The 17,688-nt window shown below is 46.1% G+C and overlaps 1 protein-coding gene across 10 annotated transcripts in view; it reads left to right on the plus strand.

The window, feature by feature from the left end:
• LOC138521950 (uncharacterized) overlaps positions 1-17,688 on the plus strand; it is an 872,547-nt gene that overhangs the window by 483,274 nt on the left and 371,585 nt on the right. Inside the window, exon 1 of one of the 10 annotated variants that reach the window (XR_011283189.1) lies at positions 3,967-4,284. The exons of the other annotated variants lie outside the window; for them this stretch is intronic. The gene's annotated coding sequence lies outside the window, so the exon portion shown is untranslated. Of the gene's footprint in view, positions 1-3,966; positions 4,285-17,688 lie in introns of those variants that run through there. 10 annotated transcript variants of the gene reach the window in all.

The following is a 17,688-nucleotide window of genomic DNA, read 5'->3' on the forward strand; positions in this document are numbered from 1 at the left end:
ACTACCAGGGCTTTTTAAGATAACCGCGGTAGGAAATATAGGGTAGTTACCACTGCCACCAGCCAAGTCTTAATGAAAAGGGAACGAGACAATGTTCCATGAGAAACAGACAAAAATGGATAACTATTATTAACCCTTTCCAGAACTCTATGTAAGATACTTTGTACTGGGTCTGTGAGATTAAAAAGACTAATAAAGTCAATGGCAACTTTACATGTTTCTGGGAGACAGTAGTCAGTCCCAGGAAAATGGAGTCAGAGTTGGGAAGTCTGAAAAAGACAACCCTGTGTCACTGCACTGAAGGTGCTGTGCAACGCACAGTAAAAAGATGATGCCCATGGAATAGGTTAGGCTCCACAGTCTATGAACACAAACACATGTAAGAGTGGGGAAAAAGGCTCACACTCTTACCAGGTGAAAAAAATAAATCCTACAAATCCAGCAAAGCTGCTGAGGGACTGTCAGGTTGGAGTGACATATTCTTTACATACAGTATCATATACTCATTTACATTGGGTCAGGGGAGACACATATTTAGTATAGAAAGGTTTTAGGAAGTTATTATGGGTTATATTTTTAAACAGCCAATTTTGCCCTTAACCTTCATTGCAGTCTATGGAAATTGCCCCAAGCCAAGATGGAGGTTCTCAGTCTAAATTCTGATTGGCTGGGGATTGTTTATAGGGAGGACAATGAACATTCTAAACTGCCTTTCATCGTCCTTGCCCAGCTGAGAGGTCGTGTGCCTTGTTGCTCCTGCTTAACTTTGTCAAGGGTGACAAGTTTCTAGCAGTTGAGCGGAAGATCTGAAAATATAACAGGAGTCGTGTTTGGAGTTTGGTGGAGACACAGGACAGGAGTCAGAAACTTCCATTTTTTCTGAGAAAAGAAGTTTTCAAGTCTTATTCACAAGATAAGTGACCTTCCAGTTTTGTTGAACTTTGTAAAAAGGTTATATTTATCTAAGGGATTGAAATCGCAAATCTGTATCTAAAAAGATTGAAGCGCGTACGTTTGTTTTTATCGCTACATTTCAATTCAAACTAGCGCGTGAGTTTTTTCCCGTTACTTTGAGCCCGCGCGCGTGTCTCTGCGCGTGAGAGTGAAGCGCGAGCGTGAACTTTGGACTCGCGTTTACTTTTCGTTTACGCGAGGGTTTTTCTGCGTGAAAAAAATAAGCGCGTGCGTTTTTTCTCGCGATTTGGTTATTTGCGCGTGTGCGTATTTATTCGTGAGTTGGACTTTAGCGAGTGTCATTTTTATCGCGTCTTGGACTTTAGCGCGAGTGCGTTTTACCCGCAAATTGAATTGTCAGCGCGTGTGCGTATTTCCCGCGACTTGGAGGAAAGCGCGTGTAATTTTTTATCGCGTCTTGGACGTTAGCGCGAGTGCGTTTTTCCCGCGAATTGGATTGTTAGCGCGTGTGCGTATTTCCCGCAATTTGGAGAAAAGCGCGTGTGATTTTATTTTTCCTGCGGTTTTGGAATTTAGCGCGTGTGCTGGCTTTCCACATGAAGATTCCATCGCAAGTTAAATTCGTTCCTGAGAAAAAGACACTCTACTAAGAAAATATTAAAAACAAATACAAGAACTTAAAAGAACTTCCTAAAACTTATTTGAAGACCTTGTTCAAGAATCTTAGGGTTGAGCAGACTAACTACAAAGTTAAATTACATTCATGGACATACAGAGAAGGCTGAATGATCTATAAGATTCTGGTCCACAAGTAAGGAAGTCTTGACTGCTTATCACTTCTCTGGGCATTCTGAAGAGAAGTACCAGATATGGTTTTTAAACTATTTTGGTAAAGGATTTAGAGTTTAAGGTTAGTATAGTAACCCATGAGTAATGAGGTATATTGCTTGTTTATGTTTTAACTACAGGTGAAGAACCAGCGAGTTGATAGCTTCCAGCCTGGTGTTTGTTTCTTTGTCCCTTCCCCCTTTCCCCTGAAAGTGAGGTAAACTGAGCAGTTATATTTATGTAAGCTCAGAGTGCCACATTTTGGGTGGATTGTCGGGGGTTCAGCAGCTTCCGCAGACACCAGGTTCTCAGCATGACAGCGACTCAGTAGGTAAGGGAAATTAGCCACTCTGGAGAATTCTCCCTAACACTGCCCCCACCCCCCCCCCAGACTAAGGGACAGGAGGTTTTAATCCACTCCTGGATGAATCTCTACCTCTAGTCGGTTAAAAACATCCTAGAGAGACCATCAGCATTTTGGTGGTGACATCCTGCTCTGTGCTCAATGGTGGAATCAAACCCTTGCAGGAAGATTGACCATCGTAGAGGTTTTGGGTTCTCCACTTTCATTTGCATTAACCATCTCAAGGGTTGGTGGTCTGTTTGAATCACAGAAGTAGATCCATACAAGTATGGTATAAACTTCTTCAAAGACCACACAATGGCAAAGCATTCATGCTCTATGGTTGCCCACCTTGTTTCTGGTTCCTTCAGTTTCCTAGTGATGAAGCAAATGGGGTGATCCCTACCTTTCTCATCCAGTTGACTAAGGACTGCACCTATTCCTGCATCTGTCTGCACAGTGAAGGATTGGTGATAATCAGGAGCTCTTAGGACTAGAGCTTGACAAAGGGCTTTCTTCAGGTTTTCAAAGGCTTGAGTGCACTCCTCATTCCATATAACCTTTTTAGGGAATTTTGAAGAGGAGATCACATTCAAGGGTGAAGCTATGGTCCCATAGTTCTCTATGAAATTCCTGTAGTACCCAGTGAGACCTAGGAAAGCTCTTATTTGGGTTTGAGTAGTAGGGGTGGCACAGTTTTGGACAGCTTGTACTTTGCTAGGCAATGGCCTTATTTCACCTCCTCCTACCTCATGACCAAGGTAGACCACGTTGCTCTGACCAATTTGACATTTGCTGGCCTTTATGGTCAGATGGGCCTGCTCAAGAGCCTGCAAAAAATATCCTAAGTGATCCCAGAAAAATGGAGTCGGAGTTGGGAAGTCTGAAAAAGACAACCCTGTGTCACTGCACTGAAGGTGCTGTGCAACACACAGTAAAAAGATGATGCCCATGGAGTAGATGAGGCTCCACAGTCTATGAACACAAAAATGTTAAACACACACAGCAAAACACATGTAAGGGTGGGAAAAAAGGCTCACACTCTTATCAGGTGAAACAAATAAATCCTAGAAATCCAGCAAAGCTGCTGAGGGACTCAGTAGGTAAGGGAAATTAGCCACTCTGGAGAATTTTCCCTAACATGTATCGGGATCCATTGCATCGTTCACACATGTCTGCTTAATCTATGTGTAACTCTCAAAATTGTCCTATTGACTTAGGCAGTGTTCCTCGTAGTGTTCTCAGTGTCATCCCTGAATTGTATATTTTACATGTAGTACATTCCATCACCATTTTTGATATTTTTTCTTGCAGTCCCAACATCCACCCAACATCCACCTAGAGGGGTGAGGGCAGGAGCCCTCCCAGCCCCCCAGCCCAGCAGAGGATCCGACGAGGAACGAGGATCCAGGAAGCGAGCGTGCCATCGGAACAGGGCCTGCCTGACCCTGTCCCCACAAGTGCCTGACTTGCCCATGCCGGGCGCATCGCGGCACGATATCGAGGCTAAACCTCGATTTCACTCGAAGGAACCACCGGCAGGCGGATCGCCGGCCAATCCAAAGGCCATTCTAAGGCCTGTTGTGTGCCCCAGGTACCCCACTCCCAACATCCACCTAGAGGGGTGAGGGCAGGAGCCCTCCCAGCCCCCCAGCCCAGCAGAGGATCCGACGAGGAACGAGGATCCAGGAAGCAAGCGTGCCATCGGAACAGGGCCTGCCTGACCCTGTCCCCACAAGTGCCTGACTTGCCCATGCCGGGCGCATCGCGGCACGAAATCGAGGCTAAACCTCGATTTCACTCGAAGGAACCGCCGGCAGGCGGATCGCCGGCCAATCCAAAGGCCATTCTAAGGCCTGTTGTGTGCCCCAGGTCCCCCACTCCCAACATCCACCTAGAGGGGTGAGGGCAGGAGCCCTCCCAGCCCCCCAGCCCAGCAGAGGATCCGACGAGGAACGAGGATCCAGGAAGCAAGCGTGCCATCGGAACAGGGCCTGCCTGACCCTGTCCCCACAAGTGCCTGACTTGCCCATGCCGGGCGCATCGCGGCACGAAATCGAGGCTAAACCTCGATTTCACTCGAAGGAACCGCCGGCAAGCGGATCGTCGGCCAATCTAAAGGCCATTCTAAGGCCTGTTGTGTGCCTGTTTGGAGCCACAGGAGCCAGGGGCCATAAACTCTGCCCGTGCTGCTCCAGGTAAGCCACCTGCTGCCTAGAAGCGTCTAATTTATAACGCATTACTTACGCTCTTGTCTAACTAATTGCTGCCACCCCACACGGCCGCACATGTCTTTGCTGTCCTTGCCTATAATGTGCCACTTGGATACGTCCCATCTCATCTCCTGTCACAGACTGCAATGCCTGCCCAATTGCCATTTTGTACCTAGAAGACTTTATACTGTGCCCAGTAAATTGTGATGCACTGCTGTTGGCTGCCTAATTGTGCCATTTCGCATCTAGATGCCCCTGTACTGCACCTACCCTCTTGATAAACTTGATCTAGGTACCCATGAACCTATGCATTTAAATTTGCCCCCCATTGCGCTGCTAATGAATCATCTCATGCTTGCATAATCTGATCCACACCCGTACCCACTATAACTACCATTGCTGTGTCCACGTACTTAGACCCTAGTTTTCTTGGTACTACTTATACCTAGGTGCTCATGGTTTCTCTCAGTGCGTTGTGCCTCATGGTCGCCAACGGACCACTTCAACAGTGTTGTGCCTTATGGTCGCTAACGGACCACTTTAACTGTGTTGTGCCTTATGGTCGCTAACGGACCACTTCAACAGTGTTGTGCCTTATGGTCGCTAACGGACCACTTTAACTGTGTTGTGCCTTATTGTCGCTAACGGACTACTTCAACAGTGTTGTGCCTCATGGTCGCTAACAGACCACTTTAACTGTGTTGTGCCTTATGGTCGCTAACGGACCACTTCAACAGTGTTGTGCCTTATGGTCGCTAACGGACCACTTTAACTGTGTTGTGCCCTATGGTCGCTAACTGACCACTTTAACTGTGTTGTGCCCTATGGTCGCCAACGGACCACTTTAACTGTGTTGTGCCCTATGGTCGCCAACGGACCACTTGAACTGTGTTGTGCCTTATGGTCGCCAACGGACCACTTTAACTGTGTTGTTCCCTACGGTCGCCAACGGACCATTTGAACTGTGTTGTGCCTTATGGTCGCTAACGGACCACTTTAACTGTGTTGTGCCCTATGGTCGCCAACGGACCACTTTAACTGTGTTGTGCCCTATGGTCGCTAACGGGCCACCTTGATTGTGTTGTGCCCCATCATCATTAACAGACCATGCACTCTAGCCCACACTGTGCTTCGTGAATATCACGCCCTCTATTACTAGGCGCTGCCCCAGCTTCAACTAGCCACCTGCACTACACTTTTGTGCCACCCTAGCCAGACATCTCAACCATACAAGGAAAGTAAAGTGCATCTGCGGACCACACCAACTACCATGTGCAGAAACTTGACCTCCTCGACCCTCCTAGCTACAATCATGACCTTTGCTACCCTCAGCTCTCGCCCCCCCATTGATAGAAACCTGAGACTCAGGGCAAGGCTACCTTGCATTTACGAACCTAAAAGAAACAGTACGAACAATACTGCTAGACTCCCATCTTTACAGACACACATGGATAAGCAAACTCTAGCTACGACACCTTTAACTCCAACCCTAACTCCTACTCACCCCTACCAAAAGATACGCCAGAGTCAAAATAAACACACAAAAAGACTCGTAAGTCATCCCATTCCCAACAACACCCTAACTCTTACTGGATCCCTTATCAATGCCAGATCCATGGTAGCACATGCAATTGAAATTGCTGACATACTGAACAACAGTAGCATTGACTTCCTTGCCGTAACAGAAACCTGGCTCCATGAGGCAGCAGGACCCTCACTGATGTTAGCCATACCTGACAACTACCAGATCCACAGAGTAGACAGACCTAATGCTAAAGGCGGTGGCCTAGCAATCATCGCGAAAACCACCTTGCCTATCCGACTCACCACCTCACACCCCTGCGCTTCCTGCGAAGTACTTTCAGCAAAAATGCAACTCTCCAATAACCGCACGCTAGCCATTCACCTGATCTACAGGCCCCCAGGTCCCCTGGGAACCTTTGAAGATGACCTTACTACCCTCATAGCGAACAATACCCAAAAACACTCGCAAACGTTGCTGATGGGCGACTTCAACATCGGCTTCAATGAACCAGGCAATAAAAATGCCCTTTCTATAACAGCTATCCTAAACGACCAAGGCCTTACCCAAAAAATTCTCTCCCCCACACATGCTAAAGGCAGAACCCTTGACTGGGTCTCAGAACTCAACTGTAACATAGTCATCACCTCCATCACCCCTCAACTATGGACTGACCACTTTCTAATAAATTTCACTGCCACATTTGACCTCCCCAGCCCCAAGACTATCAAAATGATACCACCACTCCCCACCAGAAATAAAAAAGATATTACTACAGAAAAACTTATCCCCCTCCTCCTGCCCACTATTAACGGTCTGAAGGACAACACTGACCCAGATACACTAGTAGACACCTTTAACAAAGCTATGTCTCACGCACTAGACACCATTGCACCTGCAAAATTACGCAAAGCTAAGCAAGAAGCCCACCTCAACGCCTGGTTCACCCCCCACCTTAAGGACCTTAGAAAGCAGAAACGAAAACTCCAAACCATCTGGCGTAATTCGCCCACTAACGACAACAAAGCCAAGCTAACCCAAGCTACAAAACACTACAAGTCTGAAATCATCAACACCAAAAGAAACGTATTCAATGACAGAATTACCAATGCCAAATCGAATACCAAGGAACTATTTGCCATCCTCCGGGAATTGGAATCCCCTATCCAACCATCTGACACGGTCCCAAAGGATAAGATATGGTGCACTAATATACAGAATGCCCTATCAAACAAAATCTCCACCCTCCAACTTAAAATAACGAACAAAAAAGACGCCCTCTCTCTTACTGATCAACAACTGCCTCCAGTAACTGAACCTACCACTATCCCCCCTTTTAGCTTTAAACCGATCTCCATCATCGACACTGAAAAGGCCATCCTCTCACTGAAGCCCTCTAACTGTAAGGGCGACAGCTGCCCAGCTCAAATAATAAAGGACGCTGCCAGAGACTTAGCCCCTTTCATCTCAAAGCTTATTAACTCATCCTTCAAATCTAACACAGTGCCAGCCAACTTAAAAGAGTCCTGGGTCCTCCCCCTTCTCAAAAAACAAACCCTCGATCCTTCTATCCCGACTAACTATAGGCCCATTACCACGGTGCCCTTCCTACTAAAAATTATCGACAGAGTAGCCTATCTCCAAATTCAAGAGTACCTAGAAGCTAATCATCTACTAGGCTCACGCCAATCGGGCTTCCGCCCTCTCCATGGCACGGAAACTGCCCTGATAGATCTCAAAACCAAAATTGAGGAATTTAAGGATAACGGGAAAACAGCGTTGCTACTCTTACTGGACTTGTCAGCAGCTTTTGATCTGGTGGACCATGCAGTCTTATGCAACCACCTCAAGCTGGCTGCCAACTTCACAGGAGATGCTATAGCTTGGGTCCAATCCTTTCTAGCCAACCGGACTATGAGAGTGTTCTCCTCCACCACCTGTGCTGACCCCATCCAAATCACATGTGGAGTCCCACAGGGCTCCTGTGTCTCACCCACTATGTACAATATCTTCACCAAGCCATTGTTCGACAAGTTGGACAGTCTGGGCGTCACCTACACTAATTACGCAGATGACACCCAGATCCTCATACCCCTTTCGGGCAACTACGAAGTGGACCTGGCTCTGGTGAAGAAAATTTACATCTTCATTCAAGCATGGATGGCCACACATGGCCTCTGCCTGAACGACGATAAAACTGAAATCCTGCTCCTCGGTTCAGACCACAAACTATCCAAACTCACCCCGGACTACACCTCATTTAACATTGATAACAATACTATTAAGGTGATGCGCGAGGTCAAAACGCTGGGTTTTTACCTTGACTCAGCTCTCACCCTCAAAAAGCAAGTGAATTCCCTCGCCTCCTCAACCACCTACACGTGTAAACTCATCCGTGCCGCCAGACCCTTCCTGTCCAGTGCCAGCTGCCTCACCTTGGCCAATGCCCTTGTCATGTCCAGACTCGACTATTGCAACGCCTTATACTCAGGTGCCAACAAGTCGGTCACTGACAAACTCCAGAGATTGCAAAATAACGCTCTTAGAGCAGCTCTGAACATCCCACGCAGAGAACACATCTCCAAACACCGGATTGAAGCCCATTGGCTAAAGATAAAGGACAGAATCCTTCTTAAAACTATTTCCCTCACTTCTAAATGCCTCAACAATCAAGCACCCCCCTACCTAGCGGAAAGAATCAACTGGAGACCCTCTAACCGACTGACGAGATCTGCCAATACCTTCCTACTGGAAGTCCCCAGATTCAAACTTACCACAGCGGGCGGTGCAAGTTTCCCAGTTAGAGCTGCACAATCATGGAACACACTCCCACCCGACCTTAGATGCCCTTTACCCTACACAAGATTCAGATCCTACGCTCTCAAATGGCTGCACAACAACGACATGCAACGTCCCTCACCCTAGTGGAAACGGCACAACCTGTTATAATGCTGCTCTTTTTGCGTTTAAACTTGATATTTTATATGCATTGTATCACCTACTGTAACCAACCACTGTTTTTCTGCAATAGCCTGTGTCAGGCTTTGTAACTAAGTTTCGAGTCCTCTTGTACTGCTGCGCCCAGATGCCCACGGGCTCGGAGCGCATTACCAAATAAATAAACAAACAAACAAACAAACAAACAGTCCAGGAACGAACCAGTTTTCCTGAATCTCTGATGCTATATGTTATTTGGCATTGTGAGCTGGAAAATGAAGTTTTTGGAAAGCTATTCCTAGGAGTGTCTGAGGCATTACTACTTTACCTGTGTTGTTTTGACACCAGAGAAGATCTGTGGACGACTGGCTACATCCTCTTCTTTCCCATAACTCCTTTTCCTGAGCTGATGCTTCTTGTTGCAACTCTAATATTTGTGAAATTGACATGGAATTGTATCCTTCCCTTTGTTCGTCCTCTACATGTTTTTGTAAGATATACTCATCTGTAGTTTCTTTAACTATGTATGACGCTTCTTTGGCAGCAGCGTCAGCTGCCACGTTCCCTAACTAGATGATGTCATTATTGTTTGTATGGGCCTGGCATTTCACTAATGCCACTACCGTTCTTTCAATGCTCCTATCAGCTCTGCCAACAATTCTGCGTGTTGCACTGGGGATCCATCTGCTCTCCGAAATCCCCTCCTTCCCCAGCGTGCCAACCCTCCATGTACTGTTGTGGTCATGTATGCAGCGTCCGTGTATATTGTCACTGCACATCCTCTTGCCGTGTAAAAATGCTTCAATTATTGCTACTAGTTCTGCTGCCTGTGCTGAAAAAATGGATGGGCAACCTTTTCTGCACTATTACTTCGTACTCCCCTTCTTCTAGGCGTACCACAGCCACCCCCACGTGTTTTTCTCCTGTTTCAGGATTAATTGATGCTGACCCATCTATAAAGTATACTGCTCCTTCTGTTAAGTTAATGCATCCTCACTGGCTGTGGGTGTACTGTCATCTTCCCCTCTGTATGTATCACAATAGTGTGTTTGCATGTCTTCCACTGTGCATGCTTCTGTGAGGAAAGTGTCTGGGCTCACTGTTTTACATCTCACTATGTGTATATTTGCGCTTAAGCGTATTATCTCGTATGCTGTAGCTCTCTGTGTAGTCAGTGTGCTCTTGGACCTTTCTAATATTGCAAAAAGTGAATGCTCCATGTACAATGTCACGGAGCATCCCATCACAATGTTGCACTCTTTTCAATGGCAAACACTGCGGCTGCAAGAGCTTGTCCGCAAGCAAAGTGCCCTTGCATCACTGCATCTAGTGTACCACTGTAGTGCACAAGGGGCTCGTGACCCAATGATGTTTTGTGTGTCAATGCTGCTGTCATTAGTGTCCCGTTGCAATGTGAAAATAAATCAAATTCGGGCTCATAATCTGGATTTGCTAGGACGGGTGCTGTCTATCAGTTCTTTCAGTGTGTTGAATGCAGTGTGCATTTCCTGTGTCTATTATATTGGTATACTCTCTCTCTGTGCTTCCTTAAGTCCTTGTAGGAGTGGTATTGTGTGCTCTGTATATTCTGAGTTCCATGCACGGCAGTAATTACACATGCAGAGAAATGTCTGCATCTCCTTCACTGTACTAGGTTCATTCACAGCTCGCACTGCAGCTACCCTGTCAGGGATTGTTCTTTTGCCGTCCTTAGATATTAGCTGACCCAAATACAACACCTCTGTTAAATAATATTGTAATTTTTCCTTGTCCACCTTGTAACCTTTGTGTGCCAGAAGTATTAATAGTGTCACAGAATCTTGCCTGCATTCGTCCTCATTCTTCCCGAAAATCAAGAGACTGTCTACGTACTGAATAATTGTACTGTTTGTGTCAATGTTTCCAAGATCTTCATGTAAGATCCTGTTGAATATGCTTGAGCTCTCGCAGTACCCCTGGGGTAACCTACAATGCATAAATCTCTTTCCTCCCAGGGTAAATGCTGTCAAATATTGTGATTCAGGATCCAGTGGCACTGAGAAGAATGCGTTCTTCAGGTCCACTTCTGTGAAACATGAAGCATCTTTGGGTACGCTGCACAAAATTGATGCTGGATTTGGGACTAGTGGGAATTCTTTCTGTATGATGTCATTGAGGGGGCGTAGGTCCTGTATCATTCAACACGCCTCTCCCTTTGCTTTCTTAATGGGATATATACAAGTATTACATGGTGAATTTGAGGGCACTATAATCCCTTGTTGTATTAAGGCAGATATAGTTTCTTTTATCCCTTCTTCTGCTTCTCGTGACAGGGGGTACTGTTTCACCCAGGGCAGTAGTGCCCCTTGTTTGAGTTTTATTTTCACTGGGGTTACCTCACGCAACAACCCTACATCATGTGGGCCTGTTGTCCACACTTCCTTTGGCATAAATTGCATGTCGTCATTGAAAAACGTAGGTGGTCCGCCCACCACCGCCATGAGTTATACTGGCACTTGTCTTGTCTGAATCATTATGTCACAGGGAATTGATATCTTCATTACTATTTCACCGTCACTGTCTGAGTCAGTGAACGGTTCCTCATCGGATAAATCTTGCAGGGGTGTATTGGCATTGATACACAACACTGTTTGGCATTCACATCCATGTATGTCTACTCCAAATACGGCTATTCTCTGTGCGGACACCTGCACTCCATGCAAATCTAGGGAGATTACTGTTCCTGGAATTATCTCAGGGCGTGCTACAGGGTGGAACACAAATTCTGTTGGCACTCTCCATTCCTGGCGTTTTAATTCTGGTACCACTCGTGCTAGTGTCTTTAGCCCTTGAATGAACATGTCTGGGTCAACCGGTATGCCATGCACCTCCGGTGCCGAAGCTTGTGTATGTATTACTAGCATTGCTCGCAATGGGCAGAGCCCAGTGGTAGAGCACACTATCCCTCTTTCTATAAAAGAAATGGTCATATTGAGCTTACTAAGGAGGTCCCTCCCCAGCATATTTATTGGTGATTCTTCGTAATACAATACGGGTGCTCGTACTGTTTTGCCCTCCACCGTTACATCTAATTCTTGTGTGTATGGAACCTCGACCACCGCCCCAGAGGACCCCTGCATCTCTATTTTGAGATTAGGTAACGGAAACCTGCCTTCTCGTAGGCATGATTTTTCTGCTCCTGAATCTACCATGAAAATGAACTGTTTGTTTCCTATCTCCGCCCCCACAAGTGGTTCCTCTGCTGCTTTGAGGGTAGTGGATAGTACTGGACACACAAGTGCTCTCTCTGGGCTGTCCTATGCCACTCCTCCAAAGGGTGCTGGGGCACGATTTGCCGTTGTGGCGAAGGGGTTGCCTCGAACAAGGGCCATGTGTTCTCGTGATTGTGGGTGTTGTACATTTTGTGGGGGTGCTCAGCGTTTGTCTGTGTACCTCGGATCATGTTGCTCTTACCTTCTTCCACCACCCATTGGCAGCCCATGTGAGCTTCCCGGGTGGGGGTGACCATACTACTGTTCATTTTGGTAATTGTTCATGGGACGGCTTTGACACTCCCTTGAAAAATGTCCCCACCTCCCACAGTTCCAGCAATTCCCGGGCCCCCCTATGGGTCCCTGTCCCCCATACCCTCCGTACCCATATCCACCTCCTCTAGATCCTCTGTACCCACCTCTTCCTCTGCGGGCGCCCCTTCCTTGCCATTATGGCCCTCCATATTGTTCTTCACTGTTCCACTGCTCTTGTCCATTCCCTGCCCAGTTTGCTTCCATTCTGGCTTGTATTGCTATTGACTCTTCCTCCTCCTCTCGTTCTCTATCCGTGGGCAGGGCGGCTACTACTGCTGTGACCTTCACTAGTTTCGTCTGAATTAATTTAACTTTGTCTGCCAGTCTCTTCTGTACTATCTCTTTCTCTCTTTCATTGATCCTTTTGCAATGATGTACTATTATGCTCTGTATTTCTGGCCACCCTTTGGCTTTTACCCCAGCTATTTTATCAAGAGCCTTCTGTACTTCTTTGGGGAGGCCTTGTTTTAAAATGAAATAAAATAGGCAGGTGGATTGGTCCCACACCGTGCCTGTCTCTGCCCTCCACACCCCCTGCACCCGTAAAATGAAGGCCATTGCATTCTTTTCCTCTCCCATTGTGCACTGCATTACAGACTGTAAATCTGGTGTGTCGGGGAAAGTTTCTCTTAGTGCATCCCATACTCTCACCCTTACTGTGATGAAGGATGCCCCATCATGGCAGTCGCAATCTAATTTTATTCCGGGAAAACCTGCTTTCGCCCAATCCCTGTCCGCTTGGTCACCGGGGCACTGCAGGTACCTCTCGCCACTGCAGCAATGAGCTGTGGCTTCGATCCACAAAATGCGGCCGACTGCAATCTAAAATCTTTTTGTGCACCCTGCAAGGCAGCCGTGCAAAAATCAGGGCAATTATATTCCTCGTTGTGCCTGCCCGTCCCTCATTGTCCAACTCCGCCATTGTTTCCAACGTGGTCAATGGCCGCCACTGCCATTGCAGTACCTTCGACTGCATCGGCTTGACCAGCCTGTTCTTCACCCGGATTGGCTGCCACACTTTACTTCCGCCCACCACCGCCACCGATAGGCGGAAGCCGGAGCACAGAAACTCCCCGCAGAAGGGCCACGCAAAAGGGCCTGTCCTATGCCTGTCGTATGCATGTCGTATATGCCGTTGGCCGGGACCCCTGCCTGAATCCTTCACTGACCTTTTAACCTGTGAGTACTGTGCCCCTAGATGCTATTTGACTGTTCACGGCTATAACAGCCTGCCTGACCCTTACCACTCAGGCACCCCAACAACACCTCTTGTATACAAGTAACTGTATACTATCTGACACAGCGACACCTTGCTTAACCATATTTTGCCTTAGTTGCTATACGTCTCTCCGACTAGGCTAAGCCTGCAATACCACATGATGTTATCTATACCATGTGCCACATCACTATGTCCCTTATTGCCATCTATGCCATTTAACTCATTGTTTACATACTGCCTGATGATCTCTATGCGCTCCTATTAAGTACTGTTTAAAACCTCTCACGGTCGGCATACTATGTTACATATGCGCACATTGCCAACCCAGACACTTGGTAGACCTATCTCCTCACCCTCTATCACAATAACTAATATCACAGTCACGATAGCCTGTTGCCTAGCCATTAGCAACTTGGACTATGTGCCTAGGGCGCTAGTCTGCTAGCCAAAATATATTCAACCTGATCAGGTTACCAGCACTGGGATTCAAACTGCATTTAGCATGTTAGTCGCATCTCACCTATGTGTACCTTGTGACCTGAAATTGCATTTAGTTTGTTAGTCGCATCTCACGTATGTGTACCTTGTGACCTGAAATTGCATTTAGCTTGTTAGTCGCATCTCACCTATGTGTACCTTGTGACCTGAAATTGCATTTAGCTTGGTAGTCGCATCTCACCTATGTGTACCTTGTGACCTGAAATTGTATTTAGCTTGTTAGTCGCATCTCACCTATGTGTACCTTGTGACCTGAAATTGCATTTAGCTTGTTAGTCGCATCTCACCTATGTGTACCTTGTGACCTGAAATTGCATTTAGATTGTTAGTTAAATCTCACCTACGTGTACTTTGCCACGACCAAAGTGTATTCACCCAGACAATCACATTTGCCCTAGGTGTACCCTATGACTTAAAACTGCATTTATTAGAGGCCACCCTCCTCAACACACCTCTTCATATGACGCCCTAGAACCGCTGACCAGCAACATATTTGGTGCATCTTGTTACAGCCTGGACAGCCCACTGCCCTGACATCAGAATGTACATTCTAGTTCCAGGCAAATTCCTAACAGGTACCCTCTCTATGATAGCCTGGCTACTAATTATCATAGCCTCGTCTTGCAATCTAGCATTACAGGCCCTCAGCTTACCTAATATAATTAGCACCTTGTCATTATGCGCTTTGACCTCGTCTAATTACCGCACTAGCCTAACGGTGCGAAACACCCAAAAACAAAATATGACACTTGCAACTAACCAGCATCTTGCGCACCCCATTATACAAATGCCTTGCACTACTACGGATAGAAATTCGAGACTACGCGCCCGTTATCCAAACTACATGAGATACCAGCAAAAAAAATGGAACAATTAAACCTCCTAAAGAAGTTTCCAGACCACAAAGTAATTAGTAAATCCAAGACATGTTTCAAGATTACAAAAAACCTACACCTAACTGTACTAAACCCATGTCTAAAGTTAGTCATAATACCACTCACCCTATGCGATAAAGTCTCCCACCTAACCTCAAAGGAGCTCTCTTAAACGTCAGGTCTCTAATTGCCCACGAAACTGAGATATCAGATCATACTGTCAGACAATCTAGACTTCTTAGCCATCACAGAATCTTGGCTACATGAGGCAGTCGGCCCAGCCCTATCGTTGGCAGTCCCTGACAACTATACAATCCTGAAAGCAGATAGACTCACCTCTCGAGGTGGTGGAATAGCAATCATAGTTAAATCCACCTTAGACAAAAGAATTGTCTCTTCGCCCACTATGAAATCCTGTGAATGCCTCATGGCTAAATTGGCCACTGCCAACTCACAAACTTTAAACATCTTCCTCATCTATAGACCTCCAGGTCCCATCGGATCCTTTGTGGAAGATATCTCCACAACCCTCTCCAACAATCTAAAAAACACCCCCCAATCACTAGTACTAGGTGATTTTAACTTAGGCTACAATGACACTAAGGATACCCACGCAACTACCACAGCCACGACTCTGAAAGAGTTGGGGTTCTCCCAGAAAGCTAGCTCACCTATGCATAACAAAGGTTGTATCCTTAACTGGATAGCAGACTATAATTGCGAAACAAAGATCACTGATATTAGACCTCAGATCTGGACTGACCACCATCTTCTACTCTTCACATTGACAACTAACTTAATCACGGCCCAGACTGCACTCGCACCTTCTGTGCCCACGTGAAACAAAAAACTCATGACAACCGAAAAATTGCTGCCCCTTATAATTCCTAAACTTAATCTGGCCGCAGACGACATGGACCCTAGCTCACTAGTAGAACAATATAACAAAGCCATGAACTCAGCCCTTGACCAGATCGCTCCACTCAAACTAAGAAACAGTAAACCTAAAAAACATCTTAATTCGTGGTATACTCCACCTCTAAAAAACCTCAGACTAATTAAAAGAAAATGCGAAACGGCTTGGAGACTCTCCCCCACAGCTGAAAATAAACTCAACCTAACCAAGGCATCAACCCAATACAAGAAAGACATTCTATTAGCCAAACAGGAAACTTACAACAACAGAATCTCTCAATCCAAATCCAGTGTCAAAGAACTGTTTAGTATTCTCAAGGAATTAGAATCGCCTATTGTACCACAGGAACACTGTACTAAAGATAAAAAATGGTGCTCTAGCATCCAACATGCCCTAACAAACAAAGTGGCCAATCTGCAAACCAAAATTATGCTTAAGAAAGCTTCCCTAATGCCCCAAACTCCACAGAGCACAGCTCCCGACCAACATCCTAAACAAGAAGCACGTTTCAGTTTCTCCAAGTATCGATTCTCGAGGTGGAAAAGGTTATACTGGAACTTAAACCATCCACATGCAAAGGTGACCAATGCCCGGCACAACTCATCAAAGATGCTGCGAGAGAACTCTCCCCGTTTATAACTAAACTGTTTAATTCTTCATTTACCACAGGCTCCGTCCCTAACAATCTGAAGGAATCTTGGATATTTCCACTATGTGAAGCAAACCCTCGACCCGGCCATTCCCACAAACTTCAGGCCTATCACAACCGTGCCATTTCTGCTCAAAATCTTGGGCAAAGTGGCATATACTCAAATACAGAATTACCCCGAATCTAACCGTCTAATTGGATCCTGACAATCAGGATTCCGCCCCCAACATGGCACAGAGACGGCCCTAATTGATCTTAAGGCCCAAATAGATGAGTGCAGAGATCAATTCCAAACTGCTCTACTCCTCCTGCTTGACCTTTCGGCTGTCTTCGACTTGGTCGACCATTCAGTTCTATGCAGTCACTTAGACTCTGCTGCCCATTTCTCGGAGGATGCCATAACTTGGATCAAATCCTTCCATAGCAACCAGACCATGAGCCTTCTCTCCTTCGGCCTCAGCTGACCCAATCCCTATAACTTGTGGTGCACCACAGGGATCCTGCGTGTCACCCACGCTATATAATGTATTCACTAAGCCCCTCTTTGACGAAATGGACCATCTGGGTATCACCTACACTAACTATGCAGATGATACCAAGATCCTCCTTCCGCTTTCAGGAGATTACGCCATGGATTTGGCCTTAGTGAATAGAATCTACAGTATCGTTCAGGCATGGATGGCCACTCATGGGCTATGCCTGAACGACGACAAAACCGAGCTCATTATTTTAGGTACCCCTACTCTTATTTCCAAACTGAGCCCTGATTACGCTAACTTCACTATTGATGGCAATAACATAAAAGTAGCCTAGGAAGTGAAGACCTTTAGATGCTACATTGAACTTCTCTAAACAAGTCAACTCCCTAGCCTCTGCCACTGCATACACATGCAAACTCATCATAGCTAGTAAACAATTCCTTTCCACAGATAGCTGCCTTACGCTGGCCAGGGCCCTCATACTTTCCAAACTAGATTACTGTAACGCACTGTACATCTGAACTAATAAACATATTATCCATAAAATACAGGTTCTCCAGAACAACACCCTAAGAGCAGCTCTTAAAATCAATAGAAATGCGATGTCTAATTGATACATCTTGGCTGTACTAACATTTGTCCTTGTGGCCACGCAAACCCATTCAGTGTTGACTATGATTCATAATGCTCTATAAATCCTACAAATCGTTATTCTAACATCACAAGAG

The sequence above is a fragment of the Ambystoma mexicanum genome, chromosome 13 (assembly GCF_040938575.1).
Source record: "Ambystoma mexicanum isolate Mex_15411 chromosome 13, UKY_AmexF1_1, whole genome shotgun sequence".
In the NCBI taxonomy this organism is placed as follows: domain Eukaryota; kingdom Metazoa; phylum Chordata; class Amphibia; order Caudata; family Ambystomatidae; genus Ambystoma; species Ambystoma mexicanum.